The following is a 25,158-nucleotide window of genomic DNA, read 5'->3' as shown; positions in this document are numbered from 1 at the left end:
CCGACCGTGACTCTTTTACGCGACGCGACGGGTTGCGAGTACTCGAGATGTTGAGATCTCGATAACGAGTGAACGGATCAAGTTCTAAGTAGGCTTGATCGATAGCTTGGAGTCCAATTAGGGGGGGGGGGGAGTTTCTCTCATAATATTCCGCTACGTGCCCTACGAGCGGAGATATTGCGACGCAAAGTCCAAATGTGAAAATTTATTTTTAAGATACTACTTCTAACGCCGACGTCTGATATGATGACGTCATAATCAGAAACGTCACTTTCACTTTTTCGACGCTGGCGGCGCAGGTATCACCTGTTTCGATATCGCGCGCGTATTTCGAAATTAGGTCGATAGACATCGGTCAGGAGGAAGATTTCTATTTAGGTAAATTAGGTATATATATAATATATATATTGAGTCAATTGCTTCATGTTTATCTGGAGAGATTTCGTATCCTTACATTATTATTACTACCGCTGCCGGAAAAAAAGGTTCTCTACGCTTGGCAGAAAGAACCGCTAGGGAATTTTTAAGTCAATTCTTATGAATCAAGCTTGAATTCGATGTCTAGGTATCCCAGGTTGCCGATGACGAGGTCCAGATAGTACGCTTCATAGTTTTCGGTGTCCAGGTGTAATCGTACGTTGAATTCGATGTCTAGGTGTCCCAGGTTGCCGACGACGAGGTCCACATAGTGCGCTCCGTAGTTTTCGGTGTCTACGTGTATTAATACCTTGAATTCGATGTTTAGGTATCCCAGGTTGCCGATGACGAGGTCCAGATATCGCGCTCCGTAGTTTTCGGTGTCTAGGTGTAATAATACCTCGAATTCGATGTTCACGTGTCCCAGGTTGCCGATGACGAGATCCAGATAGTGCGCTTCATAGTTTTCGGTGTCCAGGTGTAATCGTACGTTGAATTCGATGTCTAGGTGTCCCAGGTTGCTGATGACGAAATCTACATAGTGCGCTTCGTAGTTTTCGGTGTCCAGGTGTAATAATACGTTGAATGCGATGTCTAAGTGTCCCAGGTTGCCAATGACAATGTCTAGATAGTGAGCTCCGTAGTTTTCGGTGTCTACGTGTATTAATACCTTGAATTCGATGTTTAGGTGTCCCAGGTTGCCGATGACGAGGTCCACATATTGCGCTCCGTAGTTTTTGGTGTCTACGTGTATTAATACCTTGAATTCGATGTCTACGTGTCCTACATTGGGTGCGTTCAGCCGATACTTCGCTAGCCTAGCAATCGTGAGCATTAGCTCGTTTTCGCTCGTTTCCTCTCTTTTGACCTAATGGATTAAAAGGAGAGGAAACGAGCAAAAACGAGCAACTGCTCACGATTGCTAGGCTAGCGGAGTATTGGCTGAACGCACCCATTCAGATTTAAAGTTATTAATACACTTAGACACATTTTAAATTTTTTAAAATTTCGAGGTCTAGCAGCGCCAAGTTTTTTTACAAGAAAAATTTATGTATTTTAATAAAATATTTTTATTTTGTACTGTTACCTCTGTAATTCTTTGTGGCCATTAAAAAATACACATGTAAACTTTGTATTTAAATATCTTGTATTCCCTTGTTAAATTTAAATAAAATTTTTTAATCTTATAAAATTGTTATCATACATTCTTTTCTAATTGACACAATGTAAAGATTTTTCAAAGTAGTGCAACAATTATTTTTTGAGGCAATATACATGTTCTCTCTGTAATTGGCGCTCTAATTTAAAGAGATATCATTTCTTTTTTGTAATTGTAATAGATCACTTGAAGCGCGACTCTTCTTTTTGATAAGGTAACATAATTTTGTGACGTGTATCACTTAGGTTATAATTTTTCGGAAATAAAGATACTACTGCTTAGATTTTTTCGAGATTTTTCGAGATATAAAGATCTACCACTTGTTACTTAGGTTTTTTCGAGGTATAATACTACCACTTTCTTTTTTTTTTAGGTAACAACATATACACTACTATACGTGTACTTGGCGCTTTTTTTTACCTTTTTTTAAAAAAGGTAATTTTGTGAGGATATCACGCCTTTTTGTAGTATATTACGCATTGTATAAACAGTATGTACAGGATAAAGCTATTTGGAGGTATAATACTACCACTTTGTTTTTTTCGAGGTAACAACATATTATAGCTTACGTGTACAAATCGAAAGTACCCCACTAATCGGACTAGATTAAAGAACAACGTTGGATCATTGAAACTAAATTTAAAAGCCTAATAAGAAAGATTTTCATTGATCGCAGATTTTATGCATGTACACACATGCAGTGTACACAGCGTTGCAATCTGACAAGGACAGATATCTCGTAGAATCTCGTTGGATAAGGACAGAATGATCAAAATAATCGATATTTTTAATTCCGCTTAGATGAAGGCGCTTTCTCGTCGGAGTTCGGCCGTCACTCCAGGATCCCCTTAAAAATGTTTAATTTTTTAAAACTTTTATATTTCCTCTTTTTATTTGGCACAATTTTTTGATTTCAAAACTTCTTTTAAAAAATAGTACATTTGTTTTACGGAAATCAACACTATTTCTGTTGCGATGCATAATTATTTTGATCAGATAGTTCATTACAATTAAGACATTTTCAATAACATATCCGCGGTAACCTAGCGAAAAATAAAAAGTCAAAATAATATCAAAATGTGGTCATCGAAAAGAGGTAGAGATTCAATGGCTGCGTTCGGAAACGTCATCCGGGTACACACGGGTATACTCCCTTCTCCTTCTAACTCGCTGAGATAGAAAGAGCTATTTGCAAGGCTCTCCTCAGTAATTTGATATACCCCCGCAAGTGATGCATCGATCAACACGTACTTGTCTTCCGCCACAATAGTACACACCATTGAATGGGACCGTAACGTTTACCGAGAATTTATATGACAATCAATTCCAAAAAAGAAAAGAATTGTTGAGTATGAGAGTATGAGTACATTCTACTCCCCGTGAAAAACAAAAGAATAACAATTCCTATCTTATGATTACGTTGATTACGCTTTTCTGGTCTTGTAGCAATAAAGTTTTTCAATGTAATAGCGTGTTATTCAGTGAATTCCTGGAACCTTTTCCAATCATTATATCTCTATCCCATACGTAATAAAAATCTTATTTATTCTTTAGTCTAAAAGTAAAGCCATGATTTTAATAAAAACATAATGAGAGAAATGTGAGATAAAGTGATAAAGTCAACCGTTGCTTTTCTTTATTTAAAATGTATCTTAAAATTTTTTTTTCCCTGACATTAAGACTATATATTTTGACCATAATTTTCGAATTCAGCAAGTAAAACTAATTGTGAGAACTGTAAAAAAAAAGAGTGAAGAATCTTTGGTTTCCAAATTGCCTAAAATGCATATCCTTCTTAGAAATATATCTCCAATATGTCAGATGAAGAAAGGAAACAAAACAAATGATTAAGATAAATATTAATTTTTATACAACTTCCTTTTCTGTTAATATTTTTATTTTTAAATACTATGGCGTTAGAGTTTTTTCTATGTGGTAAAAGAAGGTTACAGTTCTTATATATAAATTATAAAGTAATATATACCCAGGTAGAACATATTAGTTTCATATACGTTTTTTTGAACGTATACATAGTTCCATAACCGTAAAGAAACCAAGAAACGTTTGAACAAAAATGTTGTTGAAACCATGATTTAAGAACGTATTTTTTACGTTTTAACAGTTAACAAAAATACCTATTTGTTAAATTTTTCCTTTCAAAATTATAATTTGCTTTATCTATATATATATATATATATATATATATATATATATATATGCTTCAATAGCCTTTTTTGAAACATTTAAATTTATATTGCACTAATTATTATTGCACAAAATAAATCATTTTATCCATGAGTGCACATATATCCACTTATTTACTTAAATTAATTTTGTCCTACCGATCTGAATCTATTTGTCATCGGACAAATCTGAGCTTGGAAGACTTCCAACAGTTGCAAAATAAACGTTCTACTGAACGTGGCTATTAAAAGAACATTTATACGTGTGTTCCGTTTTGAAGAACTTCCTGAACTGGTGTACATCAGTAATGCAATTAAGTCAGAGTGAGACAAGTATAGGGCCAGAGCATAAAGATTGTAACGTTTACAACTTTGTCGTAAGTCATACGCCGGTGTCGGAAGTCAACGCACAAGGATTGACGTTAGCGTATGTCGTATCCGTCGCCTGTGCGACACGATAGATACGACATACGCTAACGTCAGTCCTTGTGCGTTGACTTCCAACACCGGCGTATGACTTACGACAGTGTCGTAAACGGTTACGACAATCCTTGTGCGTGCCCAATTTGTTTCACTTTAACTTATTGCACGAATGTGCACCAGTTCAGGAATTTTTTCGAAAAAGAATAGACGTCATATATGCATAAAGCTTCTAGAATATTCTCACGCATGTCTCAAAAATACGTTCAAAAGACGTGAAAAGTAGGAATTTTAAATGTATTTATCTAAAATGTCTATCATTAAAACAAAACGTTTCTATAATAGTTTTTTAAACGTTATTTTATCGGAAAAGAAACGTTCCATCGAACGTTTTTCGAATGGACATTTTTACTCATGAGAAACATTTCTAGAAATCGGTTATAAAACGTTTCGGAAAAACGCTTATAAAACATTTCTGAAACGTGTATGTGCTACCTGGGATGAAGATAATATATTAATTGTTTAATGTATGAAAATATGTAAAAGAGAAATATATATTATGTATAAAGCATATACAGAGTGTTTCTTTACATGTAGGACCCGCTTCAGCAGTGGATAGAAGACACAAAAAACAATGAAAAAAGTTTAGAATGTTCTAAAACGTCGAACAATCACATTTTTACAAAATGTCCGTGCGCGTGCGCGCGCGCGCGCGCGTGTGTGTGTGCGTGCGTGCGTGCGTGCGTGCGTGCGTGCGTGCGTGCGTGTGTGTGTGTGTGTGTGTGCGGATTTGATATCCGCAGTTGCTTTAATTTCCGCAAATTTTGAGATATTGGGCTCAATTTTTTTTTAAACGTAGAGTATCATTAAAGGAAGGTTGGTATTGAATTTGGCGATGAAAGATCGGTAAAGGGGTTCATTTTTTATAAAATTTTGAATTTTTTGAGAAATGTCCGTGGTTGCTCTAATTTCCGCAAATTTTGAAATATTGGGCTCAATTTTTTTTAAAATGTAGAGTATTATTAAAAGAAAGTTGGTATTGAATTTGACGATGAGATCGGTAAAGGGGTTCTTTCTTTATAAAATTTTAAATTTAAAAAAAAATTTTTGTGGCTGCTCTAACTTCCGCAAATTTTGAGATATATTAGGTTGTTTTTAATTCTATTATATTTTACAGTCTTTTCTACCCTTATTTCATATATAATTCTTTAAGATTCGGTTGATTAGACCCAGCTTCATACGCGATCAAAGGTCCATAATTTTTTTAGAAATGCCTGTGATAGCTCTAACTTCCGCAAATTTTAAGATATCGGGCTATTTCTAATTACATTATCTTCCTAGGTCTTTTCTACCCTTATTTCATATATAATTATTTAAGGTTTGGTTGATTAGACCCCGCTTTATACGCGATCAAATGTTCATATGCAAAGTCCATATATGGACCATATAGCCTGAACTTCCAAAGTCAACATTGATTTGACATTGTGTCAATTGTAAAACCTCACTTGTGCTACTATGCTGACCTTTTTTCAATTCATAAAAAGGTTAAAGGCCTTAGCTGGATAAGAATCAATGTGCTCCCACACGGATCATGCTCATTTTTTTCCTTTGATTGCTATCAGTGTTGTTTACAATTTAGTCAAATATTAGCCCTTAATATTGAATCGTTTTGGTGTAAAAAATAAAAATAAAAATTACAAAAGTAATTCATATCTTTTGATCGGCTTTAACCGATTTTGATGAAATTTTAATGTTACAGATATCATTGAGACATATTTGTGGAAAATTCGGGAAAGATTTCTGATGACAGAAACATTGATAAAAAAAATAAATTAATGTTCTTGCTTTTTTTTAGTTGCGGTATCTTTCTGATACAATTATGAAAAAATTGTTGTAGAATCTTGGAGTAGTTTCCGATTAGACATAATTTTTTGGAAACAATAAAATAGATAAGCGGTTCTTTTAAAAAATAAACTATTTTTTTTTATTTTTTAAAAATATGATATGCTTTTTGTACAATCGCCATATTTTTTATGTAGAATTTAGAGATAGAATTCTACGAGTAATTTTTTTGAACCAATAAAATAGGTAGGCGGAAGTTTAAATATTGTTTTTATAAAATATTGTTTTTTATTTTTTTAAATTATGATATGCTCTTTATACCAGTGCCATATTTTTTTTGCAGACTTTTGAGACAGTATTCTACAACAAGTAATTTTTCCGAACTAATAAAATAGGTGGAAGGTACTTTAAAAAACAAAATATTTTTTTTTCAAAATTATTGTAGTTTTTTGGTACCATCACCATATTTTTATTCAGAATCTTGGAATGAAATCCTACAGCAAGTAATTTTCCGGAATCGATTATATAAATACGTGCAGGTACTAAAAAAATAATAAAATAAAATAAATTGAAATAATTATAAAAAGATAAACTATAATCGTATTAAATCAAATGTTTATTAATAAAGTACACATACACATACACGTACACATACACTCAAAATAATGAAGTACACATACACATTCGTCCACATAATTACTCTTATACTACTTATTATTTACAGTTATATTCACATGGATGGGCTAATCTTCATCACTATATTTTAATTGATAATAGGCGTGATGCCGTCTGTTTTAAATATATTTAAATATATTTAAATATGTATATAAAAAATATTTGGTAATTGTGTACATGGAGGGGACCACCTTGGATGACTTTGATATTTTAGTATGTTGTCAAGATCACCCTCTTGAGTGACCTTCAGAAGGTTTCAGCCCGCGACGTTATTCGTTAAAAAATTATTAATGAAAAAAGTTTGGAAAATATGGCAGCTATTTTGAGTATTGGAAGACATAAATGACTAATATATATGTCCAAATAGTTCACGCATACACTTTCCACGCGAAACGAGGTGCCACATGGGTTTGTGGCGTGCTTTACAAGCTCGTTTATATACATATATACATAAAGTTATTAACAAAAAAATTTGAGAAACGAGCTTGTAAAGCACGCCACAAACCCATATGACGACATTAATGAATATGCTAATTAATGAACGTGCAATTGTATAATTGTAAAACTATAATAATGTTTATTAGGATTTATATAAACATATTTATTGAGAAAATTTGACAAAATCGTCAATTTCGAGCGGATACATAACGCTATAAAAAAACGCCTCCGTTAAAAGATAAAGTAGAAAACTTGTGTATTCGTCGACGCGATAGTCGTCGGTGTAAATTATAGTTCTACTGAACTAATACGGATGGCGGCAGTGGTAGCTACTGCTACTACTTTCTGTTGAGATTTATATATATCTAACTTGTATCTACACTGGATACACTCTATGCCTTTTATGTTCATGCACCCTATCGCACTCTATCTATGGGAGCCTCTATGTATCTTCGTGAATAAAAGCTTCACTTCCCGTTGGACAATCAAACTGCGTGGTCGTTTCTCTTCGCTCTGCTCCAACACTTTCTATGCAAGAATTATGTATTATGCTAGGTCTACAATGCGAGTCGTAAAGTCGTGAGTCGTAAGAATTGACCAATCACAATCGAATTTGAGGAGAATAATCGACTGTGATTGGTCAATTCTTACGACTCTGGACTTTATAAAACTCGCATTGTAGACCTAGCATTACTGTGCGCGCGGCGCAGACCGCGTTGCGACCCGGAGACAGAGAGTTCGAGAACTCGTGACAGCGCGTGCGCGTGCATGTTTGCCGGTGCGTGCTTGCGGCTCTGCGAGCTTTCGTGTGTTGTTCGTCCTGCGTGGCGGATCGTTTTCCGGTCGTTACATTTTCTTTCTATCATGCAAGTCGAGTTGTCGAAATTCTTTACTGTAATAGTTTTGATTTACATTAGTGTTTGAAATTGAAAGAAAAGAGAGAGAGATTGTGTCGATAAAACATCTGTGGCTTTTGTAATGCGATAGTTCAGGCCGCGCTTTCTGCGTAGACCGATGTAAATGCGCGCAATAGGCGCCGACCGCGTTGCGTCCCAGGCGTCGAGGCGTAGGGTTCGCGCGCGTGCGTGAGCATGTTGGGAGGGGCGCGCAGCCCGGGCGAGCGAGCATTCGTCTTCCGGCCGAATGGTACTAAGGTTCCGACGGAACCTGAAATCCATACGGAGCATAAAGAAAAAAGTCTTCCGGCCGTGATACAGTAAACACGTGTTGCTAGTTTCGAGCCAAATTCGAGAAGCTTCGAGATACGCAGTTGCGTGATCCTTTCGCGCTTAATAATTGTATGCGAGTTGATGGTGAAGCAAGCACCGCTTACGTGTGTGATACTGAGATCACATAGACTAACTACAATACTCTGTTCACAAAGGACATCGATGATCGTCGCCAAAGGACATCCATGGTGGAACTTTCCAGCAAATCTTTCATACACGAGGAAAAAGCCATATTGAGAACGTGCGAGAAGGCCTTTCAAGCAAGAGACGAGACGCTATTGACGAATTGAGGATAAACTTTGGTAATTATGCAGTATAGGGGAAGCACCTCCGATGACCTTGACCTTGACATATGTTGTCAAGGTCACCCTCCTGAGTGACCTTCAGAAGGTTTTAGCCGTCGCTCGTTTTTTATTAAAAAGTTATAAACAAAAAAAGTTTCGAAAATATAGCAGTTATTTTAAGTACTGAGAGGCATAAACGACTAATATTACGTTTTTCTTTAAAGCAGAGAATAATTTATTTTGCGAGAAAGTCGCTGCTTTACCAAAACACAACATTTAAAGCAGTAAATTGTTGATAAATTGAAATTTTTTTGTTAAAGCAGAGAATACATTATTTTGCGAAAAAATCGCTGCTTTACCAAAACACAACATTTAAAGCAGTAAATCGTACCTATGTAGGTTAGTGACGCGCTTTAAAAGTATTTAAGTGTTTAAAGCGCGTCAACTAACCTATATATGCACCTATATATGCTATACTTTCCAAACTTTTTTTGTTAATAACTTTTTAACGAATAGCGAGCGACGGCTAAAACTTTCTGAAGGTCACTCGTGGTCATGACCTTGACAACATATATCAAGGTCATTGAAATCGGTGAGGTCGCCAAACTTTTTTTTGTTAATAACTTTTTAATAAAAAACGAGCGACGGCTAAAACCTTCTGAAGGTCACTCAGGAGGGTGACCTTGACAACATATGTCAAGGTCAAGGTCATCGGAGGTGCTTCCCCTATACTGCATAATTACCTAAACTTTGATTATGGCTGGTTTTTTGAGACCATTTATGAATATTATCATATCTTATGTGATGAGATCTGTGATTACAAGGTAACCTATTTTAACATACTGGAGTAGGGACGTTAGAAGTTCATCTAACGTTACATGAAAAGATCCGCAAGAGATCTTAAATTCCATCAGGGTTACACTTTTCACGTTGAGAGGAAAACTTCCTCGTTTAGCAAAAAGTTGTGCACAGTTAATTTCGAGCCAATATTGGAAATCTGAGCTCAGTCAAAATTTATAGATCTGTATTATTAAATTCATTGGTTGCAACCAGTTATTCATAAGAATAGAATGTAAATATTTCAGTTTCACTTGCGTGCGTTTGAGAAAGTCTGATCAAAAAGATATCTCTTCAGATCTTTTGTATTTAATAATCTTTAACGTCGTGTTCTCATAAATTGCGATAATCTATTAACATTAACTCGAGTTTTTATATTGTTCAAATCTCTTGAAATATTCTATTCTTTCGTATATTTAACAATGAATATCTTACAAATTAGAATACTTTACTTGCGAAATACATATAAAGCGTTTCATGCGTCGTGATAAAATTATCGAATAACCGTTTGCTAGCGTTGCTATACAGTTTCTTACTCAGTTGCTTTATATTATCCTAGTGATTATTTTGCGTGTTATTAATTATCTACTATTGCGTTTATCCTATGTCGAATTAATGTGTCAATCAAAGATCGAAGGCCTCTTACAAGTGTAATTCAATACACTCATTTGAAACTTATTACTCGTGTCGTATTAAATGCTTGTGTTGTATTCATTGCCTTTGTAGTTGCTCTTGTCGTATTTATCGCTCGTGTTGTAGTAATGGCTCAAGCTGTAATATATTCCTTTGTCGTGATTTATACACAAGTTCTGTAATACTCAGTTAATATTCGAATCACGAAAAATATTCTTGACAAGGCCGATGACAATTATTAATGATTTAACTAAACAATTGATGCATTATTTCCACGATTGTTTGAATTATATCTGCACTGATATTTATGTTTTCAATTGATTTATGTCAATGTTTTGAACGATCCTTTCTTTGATAAATAACAACTAATTCTGAGCTTGACTTCGTCAAGATACATTATATTCTCACATACAAAGTACCATTCTTTTTATAAAGAATATTATCTCATGACACAAAATTACATAAATGAATCTAAAGTACTTTTGCCATATTTCGAAAGAAAAGACTGTTCTATACTAATCATTTTCTTCTATTTGGTATTTCATACAGCTTATTTTATTGTAACACAAAACCAATTATGTGTCATATATTGATTACTCGATTATCAGACGACGATTAACTATTTTTATTGTACGAATACTGGTAAGGTTTTCGGCAGTTTTCCTTACCCAATGCAACAAATGTTGGTATTCTTTGACTAGTTCTGCCAATTAGAAGTTTCTTTAGATAAATAAATCACGGTACACAATTTCTCTCTCCATACACAGTTTCGTTATATTTGTTCCTTCCTCATCTAAATCACGAGACCAGGCTCGTGCGCGGGCTTGTTCCTAACAATTAGTTATAGTTTAATCAAGAGTGCGAATTTCGGACGGACAATCGATCACGACGCAGCCTAACAAAATCTTGGTGACGGGCCGAGCTTAAGGGCGACATTAATCAAAGATAATCGTCGCCCTTGCTACGACGCTGTTTGCCAGAAGAGACGACGCCGCCATTGGAAAGTTCTAGAATGCCCTTTCGGGTTTACAGGAGATATCCTTGTTTCAAGGATTACATTCTAAATAGAAATTATCCAATTGGATACCTACAGGTAACTTTATTCGATCTCTTGCAAACCCTTGATCATCTGAGAGTGGACGTTAGATTTCCGTTTAACGTCGTACAAAGAGACCTACGGTCTATAAATCGTTCGATCATTGGTTTCAGAGATCTCGGGTTCACGAAGCGAGGATTCTTCCTCGATGATTAAGACAAAAGCAATTTTCATGTTCAAATTACATTCCGTGGAGAGACTGAGCTCAGTATAAATATAACTTTCATGTTCTTTTGTGTGGTTGCAACCCCATTTATCATATATTAATTTTCTATAACGTATCGTTTAATTGTTGAGTCAAACGTATAACCGACAACTGATTCAAGATATAACCGATATATATATATATATAAATGATTTAAGATATTAAAAATAGAAATCTGTATTATTCAGACGTTTATTATTGTAAAAACTCGTTGCTGTCTAGATTACTTGCTTTTTTATATTATAAATCTTTACTTGCGTATCAACGATTAACCGGATTTGCGTTGCGGATTTTCATTGAAAACAGGATTCGATTTTATGCAAAGTATTGCGTACTATATTTGTGTTTTATGGTTAAAAATTATTGTGTCAATTGCCATCTTAAAGTGCTATTCTTCCTGATTTACTTACTGATTAGTGGAGATTAATCATTACTAGTGTTTATGTAGCTCATCTTTCTTTACTGGTGAAAATAATCATTTGAGAGTAAAGCACGTTATATTCTTAGATAGATCATTTTACGATAAAAGGAAAATTGACGCATTCAATTACGACTATTTCTTGTATATATTTATTGACGTGTGTTTATCTATGAGTGTTATATTTTATTTACGTGTGTTTAATATATAAACGATCCTTTCTTTGAGAAATATCAATGCGAAGTGAGTTTGACTACGTCAATAATTTTAAGACAAGATAAAACAAGATACCTAGTACTTTCAGATGAGTATTGAAAAGAAATAAGATACTTATTTCTTTCTGATGATTGTTGAAGAAAAAGACAACATTATGAGAATTAGAGAAAGGACCATTCTTGACTAATTATTTCTTTTTCCTTGTATTTTTTACAGGAATTATTCATGTATGAAATCTATTTTGTACGCCTAGGAAATGTTTTCATTAAAAAACATGATTGCACAATCAATTTACAAAACGATACTGAGAGCCTGCCATCTATTTATAACCGTGTCATTGGTATTACTTAGTCGGCCCTGTATATTCGGTTCTGCTCATTTTTCCCACCAGAGCACCTTTTGCTATCCGCGGATTACGTTTGACAATTTCATTTCGCTTTGACTGCCTTACTGTTAGGACGTTGTGCCTCGATATGGCTTGTGACGTTTTGATCTCACCGTTTGTTTTGGAGCGCATAAGAATTGTAAGTTTTTAACTGATTTTTACAGTGTTAATTAATTTATTGTTTTTGACCAGCGCGATATTATGACGATTTTGTATAGTTTTTTATTGTTAAATGTATTATTTTGTCTTTTGTTTAGTTTTGCGTTTATCTTGACGTTGTCAGGACACCACGTCAAGGATGCATGTAAATTTGTTATGCGGATCGGTGTAACCTAAAGCACTTGATAAGGACCGGAATTCGGTCGAAACGTTGTGCAATTTGTTTTCAATTGGCCAGTTGGATCGAAAATAAAACGACTTATTTTGAATTATTCGCTGGCGACGGAAATTGTTTTGTTTAGTGTAAACAACGTCGAACAGACGACTGGATAACATAGCGCGGATACCTTCACTATAATTCTTTATGTAGGGAGTAGATAAAAAATTTTTTCTGAAGTTATTGTCATCATCACTATTACTATCCTGAGTGGCCACCCGGTATTTAATTTCTTTCAATCGTCGATTAATACATTTATTGCTAAAAAATTTAGGGTAATTATTGTTGCTAAGAAAAGTATTTATAACTAAAAAAATATTTATAACAGTTATACAAATTTATATGGATAGATCCATTATAGAGTATATATTCATATATGATTATCTTTAACCTTATAAATATACTTTTACATGATCACACATGATAATATACTAGTATATAAAACCATATATGACTATATATAAAGTTATACTTAAAGAGATTTAGCTATATAATATTGTTCAAGATTATATTTCCATTTCCTATATGACCATATATAATTATATATTTACTAATATAAACAAATAAGAGGTATTTTTTCCCGAGTATATAATCATATATGGTTATATCTGGCCATATATAATTATATACTTTTATATATGGTCTTATATGATCATATATAATCATATTTTTACTAATAGAAACTAATATAAACTAATATAAATAAATAAAAGGTTTTTTTCCTGGGATACTTGAATTATTACGCGGTTGAAGTTTGGAGCGATCTTTGAGCGAAAATTAAAAATAATTTTTTCCCAAATTTAACCAAAGTAAAAAAGAAAAAATAGGCAGAAAACAATAAAACTGGGTTAAAAGTGACAAAATTAATATAATAACAAAAAAAAAGCGAAAAAAATTACAAATATTGAAATCTCAAATCATTCAACAGTGATCGAAAGAGGGCCGCGCGCGCGAGCAAGGACACGAACCGCGGATAAAAAGAGACAGTCAAAGAGCAGAGTTGACGAACAAGCACAGTTTATTTGTCTATTTACACTATTTACAAAAGCTGTATCGCAATTATAAGGATGGAAGAGATCGTGTCGCGAAAGCGCATGCAAGCGCCGATGCAGGTAGTGCGAAAGATTAAGCGAGCGAAAGAGCGAGAAATTCTAACTACTAAAGCGCACGCGAAAGAAAAGAAGCAAGCAACTCGAAATATTGACAGCGGCACCTCGGGAAGCAGAGCGCGACTGGCCCTGTTGCCAGGGGCGCGCGTCCTTTTAAACTCTCGGGGGCTTCTCGCAAATTTGAGACTTCTCCAACACACGAGTCACCGAGAGAAGTCCCCGAGAGATCCGTGATCGACAATTAAAAACAGAGGAAACAAAGCAAACACGCAAAGATCATTCGCTCGGCAATGCCTCGGTTTCCTTGTTTACTCGTTAAGCCCGTATCAGACTACCGACTGCGAAGGCCGACCCGACTGCCGATCGCGACTGCCGACTCACATCTAGCCAATAGACCATGACTGCCGACTCACATCTAGCCAATAGACCATGGTCTATTGGCTAAATGTGAGTCGGCAGTCGCGATCGGCAGTCGGGTCGGTCTTCGCAGTCGATAGTCTGATACGGGCTTTAGGTCGTCACGGTGTTACGGCGATAAAGCACGCTCGAGTCTCGGTACTCGCAATTGCGGTGCTGACATGTAATTTATTATTTTGACTCCGATATCGATGTGAACTTTTAAGCAATCTTAAACAAACAGAAATAGAGTTTTGTGCCACAAAGTTACACCACATTTAAAATTCCTGGAATGTACAAGTTAAGAAAAAAATACTTGATTAATAATCAGGTCCCGGAAGCCCTCCGTTCAACGCGAAGACTGAACGCGCGCAAACATTGTCACCATTTAAAATTCCTACCGAAAACTCCGGTGATTTGTACCCTCAATTGACGAAATTTTTATACGTCGTTGGACGTTAAGAGTTGGAAAAAAATTTGTTTATTAAAAACGAGGACCCGGAAGTCCTCCGTCCTCGCCAAAGTTCATGCTCGCGCGCATCTAAACCTCGACAAAAATTTTTGCTGACGTTCTCAGCGTTTTGTACCACCGAAGGACAGTACGTTTGTACTTTCTTGTATGAGCCAGACTAGAAAAAAAATGCTTTATTAATAATCAGGCCCCGGAAGCCCTCCGTTCACCGCGAAGACTAAACGCGCGCAAACATTGTCACTATTTAAAATTCCTACCGAGAACTCCGGTGATTTGTACCATCAATTGACGAAATTTTTATACGTCGTTGGACGTTAGGAGTTGGAAAAAATTTGTTTATTAAAAACGAGGACCCGGAAGTCCTCCGTCCTCGCCAAAGTTTATGCTCGCGCGCATCTAAACCTCGACAAAAATTTTTGCTGACGTTTTCAGCGTTTTGTACCACCGAAGGACAGTACGTATATATTTTCTCGTATGAGCCAGACTAGAAAACAAATATGTCACACTATTCAACAAGTAATTGATATCTTCTTAACACGCGTGTTTTGCTACACGCACGCACGCACGCACGCACGCACGCACGCACGCACGCACGCACGCACGCACGCACCCACGCACGCCCGCACGCACGCACGCACGCACGCATGCACGCACGCACGCACGCACGCACGCACGCACGCACGCACGCACGCACGCACGCACGCACGCACGCACGCACGCACGCACGCACGCACGCACGCACGCACGCACGCACGCACGCACGCACGCACGCACGCACGCACGCACGCACGCACGCACGCACGCACGCACGCACGCACGCACGCACGCACGCACGCACGCACGCACGCACGCACGCACGCACGCACGCACGCACGCACGCACGCACGCACGCACGCACGCACGCACGCACGCACGCACGCACGCACGCACGCACGCACGCACGCACGCACGCACGCACGCACGCACGCACGCACGCACGCACGCACGCACGCACGCACGCACGCACGCACGCACGCACGCACGCACGCACGCACGCACGCACGCACGCACGCACGCACGCACGCACGCACGCACGCACGCACGCACGCACGCACGCACGCACGCACGCACGCACGCACACACGCCCGCTCGCCCGCACGCACGCACGCACGCACGCACGCACGCACGCACGCACGCACGCACGCACGCACGCACGCACGCACGCACGCACGCACGCACGCACGCACACCCACCCACACCCACACACACCCACACACCCACACACACACACACACACACACACACACACACACACACACACACACACACACACACACACACACACACACACACACACACGCACACACACACACACACATATATATATATATCCGCGGTAACACTGACATGCCCACCGGAAAGCTACGCTGAAACGATGGGCATTGTTAAGAATAATATTAAATTGGAGGACATTAGCATTACCAAGGTCCCCAATATAAAGAGGACGGCGACCGGCGGCCTGAGTCTGGAGATAGCCGGACAAGGCAGCGCCGAGAAAGCTGACATTCTGGCTGCCAGAATGGAGGAGGTCCTCGCAAACCGCGAGAGAGTTAAAGTGGCTCGACCAGTCATGACGGCTGACTTGAGAGTGCTTACTCTCAAGTCAGTTTCGAGGGGTCGGTGACGCCGGAAGAAATAAGGCAGACGCTCGCAGTAAAAGGCAATGCCACTCCTTCGACGATCACGGTGGGACAGAGAGGAAAATGACGAACGGGCTATTTTTGGCGGTCGTCAAGTGCCCGATCGCTATAGCCAAGGCGCTGGCGCGGGAGCAAAAGATAGCACTGGAGTGGTCTCCGGCCAAAATAGAGCTGCTGGAGAAAAAACCGCTCCAGTGCTATGAATGCATGGAGCTAGGGCATACTCGTGCTACATGCACGAACGAAGCCGATCGCACGGGGGCTTGTTACAGGTGCGGGGAGACTGGCCACCCAGCCAGAGAATGCACCGCTCCCGTCAAATCCGGGGTATGCTCGTCGAAGAATCTCCCTCACAATCATCGAGTGGGGGGACCGGCGTGCAAAGGTTGCCGCAAAGAAAAGCGAGACCGAAGCACGGTCAAAGCAAAAACGGCAACTACCGCAAAAGCGGCAACCACCGCAAAAAAGGGAGCGAAGACCACGGCTAAGGCCAAACCAAAGAAGACGTCGAAATTGGTGAGGTTTCCAGGTCACCAAGAAGGGAAGGGTAATTGCCGGGGTAGTGCCTGCCGAAGCCCCAAAGGACAAAGGCAAGGCGTTCATCGGCAGTCCTGCCATAGGCACCAAAAGAAGTAAACCCGCAAGCAAGAAAGAAGAGAAAACCACGAACACTCAACCAAAAAAGCGGGCTGGGGGGGGGGGAACTGCAGCCCCACTGCTCTGCACGAATGTCGTGGAAGCGAGGGATATCCAGCACCAACCGAGCACAAGTCGGGAGGGGCAGGGGTGTAGCACTGAAATGGAGGTGGAAGTGGAAGATGCGGAGATAACGAGCAGTGATACCCCACAAGACGAAAAGGAGGGTAGAGCGGAGAACTCCGTAGGGTATATGTAATGGCCCTACGGATCCTCCAAACAAATCTCAACCACGCCCGCGCAGCGCAGGACCTTTTCTGCCACGTCCTGACAGAGCGCGGGTGTGGCTTGGGAATAGCGGCCGAGCCATACAGGATCCCCGAAAATCACCCATGTTGGGCGGAGGACGAGCTAGGCTCGGCCGCAATAACATAGAGGAGTCTCCCGATGTCCCCTCCGTGCACATTTGTGAAGGCGGGTGATGGTTACGTCAGGGTCGACTGGGGGCCCACTTCTGTTGTGGCGGTATACGCCCCCCCCCCCCAAGTTGGTCAAAGACCAGATACGAGTGACTCCTTAAGCCCGTATTAGACTATCGACTGCGAAGACCGACCCGACTGCCGATCGCGACTGCCGACTCACATTTAGCCAATAGACCATGGTCATTGGCTAGATGTGAGTCGGCAGTCATGGTCTATTGGCTAGATGTGAGTCGGCAGTCGCGATCGGCAGTCGGGTCGGCCTTCGCAGTCGGTAGTCTGATACGGGCTTTACAGAACTCGAGGGCTGCGTTCGTGAGTGTCGATTTGGTCAAATTATAGTCGCAGGGGACTTCAACGCGAAATCTGCGTTATGGTGTCCCCCGCAGACCAATTGGAGAGGCCGAATAACGGAACTATGGGCGGCAGGTCTTAGTCTTTGCCTCGTAAACAGAGGCAAAAAACAAACGTGCGTGAAGAGACGGGGGGGATCCGTGGTGGATCTGACATGGGCCACCCTCCTGGTCGCCCGCAAAATACGAGGATGGAGGGTGGCGGTGGATCAAGAGACGCTGTCAGAACACCTCTACATAGAGATGGCGATCCACCTCACCCGCACGGAGAAACCCGCCCGCCGCCGCAATGAGTCGCGACAAAGGTGGGAGCTAAAGAAGATGGACAGTGACTTCCTGATGGCGGGGATCATAGTCCAGAATTGGATAAGCAAGGAGGGAAGCGAGATCAAGGAAGGGGAAATTGACGGGGAAGTCGAGGCACTAGTGAGGGCAATGGGTAATGCTTGCGACGTGGTAATGCTCCGGTTGAAACCCTCTCCTCCTCGAAGATGCGCTAATTGGTAGACGGAGGAGATCGCAGATCTGAGGCGCTCCTCTGTCCGGGCCAAAAGGAAATGGCAAAGAGCGCGCGCCGGCAGACACGGCAGCCTGGACGAGGAAAAAGCAGGAGAGGCCTGGCGATCCGCCCGCTAGGACCTCTCCAAGGCTATACACGCGGCCAAGGGGAGAGCCTAGAAAGAGCTCCTCGACAGCGTAGAGGAGGATCCGTGGAGGCGCCCATACAAACTGGTTCAAAATGAATTGAAACCTTGGGCACCCCCGGTTACGGAAACGCTCAACCCCCCATTCGTGAGCGAAGTCGTCGACACCCTGTTTCCCAAGAGCGAAAGAGGACGAGTGCGGTTCCCAGCGACTCCGCAAGTAGAATGGGAAGAGGAATGGGAGGTGAACGAAGAGAAGCTGTCGAGGGCTCTCCGCAGGGTCGGGAAAAACAAGGCTCCCGGCCCTGACGGCATTCCAGGCAAGGCGTGGACCTTGGCCGCGGGGGAACTGACCGGCAAGATGCGTATTTACGGCTTGTCTGCGCGCCGGTCAGTTTCCCGACAAGTGGAAAGAGGCCAGTCTGGTGCTCTTGCCGAAGGCGGGCAAGTTTGCGGGCACGCCATCCGCTTACCGGCCCGTGTGTCTGCTGGATGAGGTCGGCAAGATTTTTGAGAGAGTGATCGCCGAACGCCTCGTCCAGCACCTGTCCCGGATGGGCAGAAAGGGTCTCTCGGACGACTAATTCGGGTTCCGTCCTGCGCGTTCAACTATAGACGCGATAAAACGCGTCTTCGACAGGACGGAGCTCGAGATAGAGGAGGGGAGAGTGGGTATCGGCATCTCATTCAATGTGAGAAATGCCTTTAACTCTCTCCCCTGGTGGGTGATGGGGGAGGCGCTCGCGAGAATAAGCGTGCTCCCCTGTTAAGGATCGAGTAAAAAGCGAGAGCATTGAGCAGTGTTTCCGCGAGCGCGGTCCTGGCGCAGCCACGCGCGACCATCGTGATCGACGCGATCCTCCCAAAACACGGCACAATGATTCCGCTTTCCCGACACGCTCAAGAGAAAGCGCGCACGCGTTTACTTAATGTACACGGATCATCGAAACCCCCGCTACGAAGCGGGGTCAGGAAGAAAGGCGAACGAGAACGAGCCTCAAGAGCACAATCTGTTCAGCCGTACGACAAATCGGTCGCTCTCAGTTATCGTCGTAAAACAATTCTCGCGCCAACGGTTCGGTCTCACTACCGCACGCCGAGCGCCCGAGCAAAGGCCGTCCTCGGACCTACCCTGTGGATCATCGGTTATGACCTGGTCCTCGGGACGCCCCTCCCCCTAGGTTGCTGGCTCTCAGAATATGCGGACGACATATATCTGGGAGTCAGCAGGGAAGGGGAATGGCGTGAGCTAACCAGACTAGCCACGGTATCAGCGGCGAGTGTGGTGCGCTCGATAGAGAGGCTGGGTCTAGAGGTGACCCCGCAGAAGACGCAAATTACAGCGTTCTTCGATAAAAAACGGTGTCAGCCTCTTCCTCCGGAAGGGCTCAGCCTCCGTATCAAAGGAGTAGAAATCTCGATCACTCCCGAACAGAAGTATTTGGGACTTGGGTGGACGGCGTTAAAAGCTTCAGTGGGCACGTCGACCGGGTAGTGCGAAGAGCCAAACTGGTGACGAACAACTTGTCGAGGTTGCTACCGAACCTCGGCGTGTCCGTCGCCTCTACGTGGCGGTGGTCCATGCCGTAATGCTGTACGGCGCGCCAATCTAGTAGCAAAAAGTGGGAGGATCGCGCACCCTCAGAAATAAATTGCTGAGCGTGCAGCGAATTATAGCCACCAGAGCGGCAAGGGCATATTGGACCGTCGCGTCGCTCACGCGGGGGCGACGACCCTTGCTGGGATACCCCCGGCGCACCTTCTGGCCAGGTCGTATGCCGAAGTCTACGAAGGGGCATGCCTGGTCAGGGAACGGCTGGAGGTAGTTGCTTCAGACATCAGGAGGACGCTGAGGCAAAACGCGAGGGCAACCCTTCTCCCGCGCTGAAAAGATTGGGCCTTCCAGCAAGAGTTTGGGAGAAGGGTCATAGATGCCGTTTACCCGGTGTTCGAGGAGTGGATGGAAGGCGGGAGGACAAGGAAACTTGCCTTCCACGTTGTGCAGGTACTGACAGGTCATGGTTGTTTTGGCAAGTACCTGCACGACATCGAGAAAGAGCGCACCACGCGCTACCACCATTGTCAGGAAAGGGCGGACACCGCGCAGCACACGCTGGAATTCTGTCCAGCGTGGGCAGAAGAGCGCCGTGCCCTCCGGACAACAGTGGGAGAGGATTTCTCCCTGTCAGCGATTATCGCGATGACGACCGGCATGGGAGAAACGAGCCAGAATAAATGAAGGGCGTTCTTCTCTTTTAGCAACGCCGTAATGGCGCGAAAAGAGGAGGACGAAAGGATGAGGGAAGAAGCAAGAGCCGCCTCTCTCCCCTCATCAGACAGTGAGGGCGGACGACTAGCCTCCCCTCCCCAGGTTCTGGGGGGGCAACGTCGTTCACGCCGCTCCGCCTGTTCCCCGGCCCCATTTAGGGGGACAGTACGGACGGCGTACTCGAAGCAGGTGCAGACTCGTCCCTCCTTTCCAGGTTCCGAGGGACGGAGGAAGCGGGGGGGGCCATAAAGCCCCGCAGAGTTAGAGGACAAATGAGTTGACCAGCACCCCCGTGCGGGGGTGTGTCAGCAAGAGGAGGGTGGGGACGGCGAGGTTGGAAGGCCGCGCGGCGGCCGCTCTTCCTCGTCGCCCCCACGGAGAGTCGACTGTCTGTCGACGGAATGAGTGAGGAGGAGCGGGGCGGGGGGGGCTTGGGAAAATTCCCCTTCGGGGATCTTTCACATGCGTCCTTCCTTGCTCCGCGAGGGCAGGGGATTGCACTCTCAGAAGGCGCGGTGGGGGGATGGGCACGTCGCTTCCGTGGGCGGGCCGGACTGGTTGCCGGGGTGTTCCCTATGGCAAGTTCCGAATGGCAAGTGCCGGACGGGACCCCCGGCGCTCCTCGATGGTCCGTCCTCGGTGGGTAACTGTCACTCCCCCCCATTGCCTGGGGGTGATGGCGCGCGGTTTGGGTCTGCCGTGCGTCACTTTTGACCCTTGAAGAGAGGGTTCATTTCTATCCCGATAAGGGGGTCGGCACCCCCAGAGGGGGTGACAAATCGGACTGAGTTTGGTCCGGCTTGTCATTATTAGAACTACCGTCCTGGACGGAAGGAGAAGGTTTACCTTCTCCGTAGGAGGGAAGCCCTGAAAAGGGTTTGCATGGGGTGGGGCATGAAAGAATCATGGCGTTTCCCAACCCCTCCCCTCATTAAGACGCGTGTACGAGGGGAAACTTAGTGGTGGTTTTAGCCGGTAGGCTACGGGATCGGGGTCGCATCGGAGCAACCCGGTGCGATATGCGCCCGTACGGAGTGGGATGTCTTTAGAAGATTTCCACCACTATAAAAAAAAAAGAGGTCTGGTTTATACGAGAAAGTACAAAAGTACTGTCCATCGGTGGTACAAAACGCTGAGAACGTCAGCAGAAATTTTTGTCGGGGTTTAGGTGTATAAAAATTTCGTTAATCGATGGTACAAATCACCGGAGTTCTCGGTAGGAATTTTAAATGGTGACAATGTTTGCGCGCGTTCAGTCTTCGCGGTGAACGGAGGGCTTTCGGGGCCTGATTATTAATAAAGTATCTTTTTTCCAGTCTGGCTCATACGAGAAAGTACAAACGTACTGTCCTTCGGTGGTACAAAACGCTGAGAACGTCAGCAGAAATTTTTGTCGGGGTTTAGGTGCGCGCGAGCATGAACTTTGGCGAGGACGGAGGACTTCCAAGTCCTCGTTTTTAATAAACAAATTTTTTTCCAACTCTTAACGTCCAACGACGTATTAAAATTTTGTCAATTGATGGTACAATCACCGGAGTTCTCGGTAGAAATTTTACATGGTGACAATGTTTGCGCGCGTTCAGTCTTTGCGGTGAACGGAGGACTTCCGGGGCCTGATTATTAATAAAACATTTTTTTTCTAGTCAGGCTCATACGAGAAAGTACAAACGTACTGTCCTTCGGTGGTACAAAACGCTGAGAACGTCAGCAGAAATATTTGTCGGGATGTAGGTGCGCGCAGGCATAAACTTTGGCGAGTACGGAGGACTTCCGGGTCCTCGCTTTTAATAAACAAATTTTTTTTCAACTCGTAACGTCCAACGACGTATAAAAATATCGTCAATTGATGGTACAATCACCGGAGTTTTTGGTAGGAATTTTAAATGGTGACAACGTTTGCGCGCGTTCAGTCTTCGTGTTAAACGGAGGATTTCCGAGGCCTAATTATTAATTAAGTATTTTTTTCTTAACTTGTACATTCCAGGAATTTTAAATGTGGTGTAAATTCGTGGCACAAAACTCTGATATTTCTATTGAATGGTTTGAGATTTCAATATTTGTAATGTTTTTTGCATTTTCTTTGGTTTGTAACGATGCACCCCCGAACATGCATTGTTCCGGCGCAAACACCTCGCCGAAGCCACCCCGTCGACCACCCGCGGGGTGAAGACCGGGCACGGTGTGCCCATATTTTTAATTGTTTGATCATGTAATATTAGGAAGTCCGCGAACGGACTTAACGCGGCAACCGCCTCACCGCGCCGAGCGGTGCCGAAGGCGGTCGAACACCGCCGAACGCGATCGCAGCGTCGGAACGCCGTAATCACCGATCGTTCCGCCGCACCGTCCCGGCGCTCGCGATCGCCGTCGCTACCCCCACCACGCCGCGACGCGTATACATGTAAGCCCGGCGTTGCTGGCACAGAACGCGATTCCCGATCACCCGTCTTTCCGACAACACCGATCCTGAATTCCTGCACTAAGCCAGTCCGAACGTAAGGTAGAGCGCTCCTGGCATTCTCTGTCTTCGCCGATTGCGTCTCGGCTAACGACCAGCTTTTCGCAGTTATCCGAATCACCCGAAGCCGTCCGAATAAGAAGGTAGAGCGCCTCCGGCATTCTCTGTCTTCGCCGAGTGTGTCTCGGCCGGCGACCCGCTTCAACCGTGTTACCCACGCTTCACGATCCATATCGCCGCCGCGCTTTGCGCCATTTTTCCGCGCTTCGGGCCACGCCGACCGGGAAACCGGCACCACCCGGACCGATACCTACCACCACGCGATCCGGCCCACGCGGCAAACGAAAAGTGCCGGCCCCGCCCCGCACATACCGCGGGTTTTCCCGCGCCACCCGCGGCCAACCAACGACGCCTCACACGCACGCCCAACCGTCGGAAACCGTGCGTGCACACGCGAGCGAATCTAGCCAAGTCCTCACACGCGTATTGACCCATTGTAAATGTCGCGAGTGTATATTCGCGCTTCGAAGACAGGTTGTTTTAGGTTATTATATTAATATTGTCACTTTTAACCCAGTTTTATTGTTTTCTGCCTATTTTTGCTTTTTTACTTTGGTTAAATTTGGGAAAAAATTATTTTTAATTTTCTTTCAAAGATTGCTCCAAACTTCAACCACGTGAATATTTTTAATGTTTACCAGTATCTTTATTTATTTTAGCAATATTTATTATAATACAGCACACTATTAATTACAATATGTGTGCAGTTAATACTACACGTTTTCTATATTTACACAAATTAATTCTATTTTCTTAGATTATATTTAACATTACATATAATTATACGAAATATCTGTTAATATTTCAACAATTTACGACTGTTTAGTCTTACGCAATTTTGACACAATGCGACTATAATAAAAATTAATGAGTAATTTTATTGCAAAGAATATACTTAACAATATTATTAAAAGATTAAAAACAAGAAATACGTAGATATCAATCAGATTTTGTTCCACCCAGCTCTGAGATCTCAGCGACGTTGCTAAACTTCCATTTGGATGACGGACGGTGTATTCAATGCTCCAAACAGCTAAATCTAATGGCGGTATTGGCCGATCCCGGAATTCGCTGGATAATCGTTTCATGTTTCTTGTATAACTGCACAAAAAATTTCAATGATATAATACAAACTTATATCTAAACTAAAAATATAACTGTATATGAGAAGACAAAGTGAAAACAAGAAAGTATAAAAATTCTGAAATATGTTATTTTTTTAACATAATTTTTATAGAAATTTATACAACTAATGGATCTATGCTAATTTAAACATTATTGAATATCATTATATTGTATTACGTTTATTTCTAAAATAATAATTGCTATAGATGTATTAAAATACTTGAAATATTATACCTTTTATTGTAAAGTATTTCTTCAATCGCGTGTAATATTGACTGCATGGACAAAGTTTTAATATCCAAACGAATACCAATACCTTTAGCTACTATTATTGCTGCATTGGATTTTTGATCCGAAAAGACAGGTGTAACAATTATTGGTACACCTTCCCAAATGGCTTCTTGCGTGCCAAAGATACCACCATGCGCCCAGATGGCTTTAACATTTTTATGAGCTAAAAAAAATATATTATAATAAGTTTTAATTCTCAACTATATATATTATCATCTGACATAAATATAAGCATTTCATTATCTATAAAAATCTCAGTTAAATAAACCCATATCACTCACTCGCACATTCACGCTGATAATCATTTAATATTACTCCCATCGCATTCTTCTCTGAATTATTTTTATTTATTGTTGTCCTTATTTATATAAAAT

The 25,158-nt window shown here is 42.2% G+C and overlaps 1 long non-coding RNA gene across 1 annotated transcript; it reads left to right on the top strand.

Annotated features, from left to right (window-relative positions):
• The first annotated feature begins 5,567 nt into the window (after window positions 1-5,567).
• LOC143894252 (uncharacterized) lies at window positions 5,568-10,879 on the top strand. Its single transcript, XR_013256034.1, has 2 exons — window positions 5,568-8,432; window positions 8,519-10,879. It is a non-coding gene; the product is annotated as an uncharacterized LOC143894252 (long non-coding RNA).
• The last annotated feature ends 14,279 nt before the right edge of the window (window positions 10,880-25,158 follow it).

This window comes from Temnothorax americanus, unplaced genomic scaffold, assembly GCF_048541705.1.
Source record: "Temnothorax americanus isolate GAGA-0224 unplaced genomic scaffold, ASM4854170v1 Scaffold133, whole genome shotgun sequence".
In the NCBI taxonomy this organism is placed as follows: Eukaryota; Metazoa; Arthropoda; class Insecta; order Hymenoptera; family Formicidae; genus Temnothorax; species Temnothorax americanus.
This window is presented reverse-complemented; position numbering and strand designations above follow the sequence as displayed.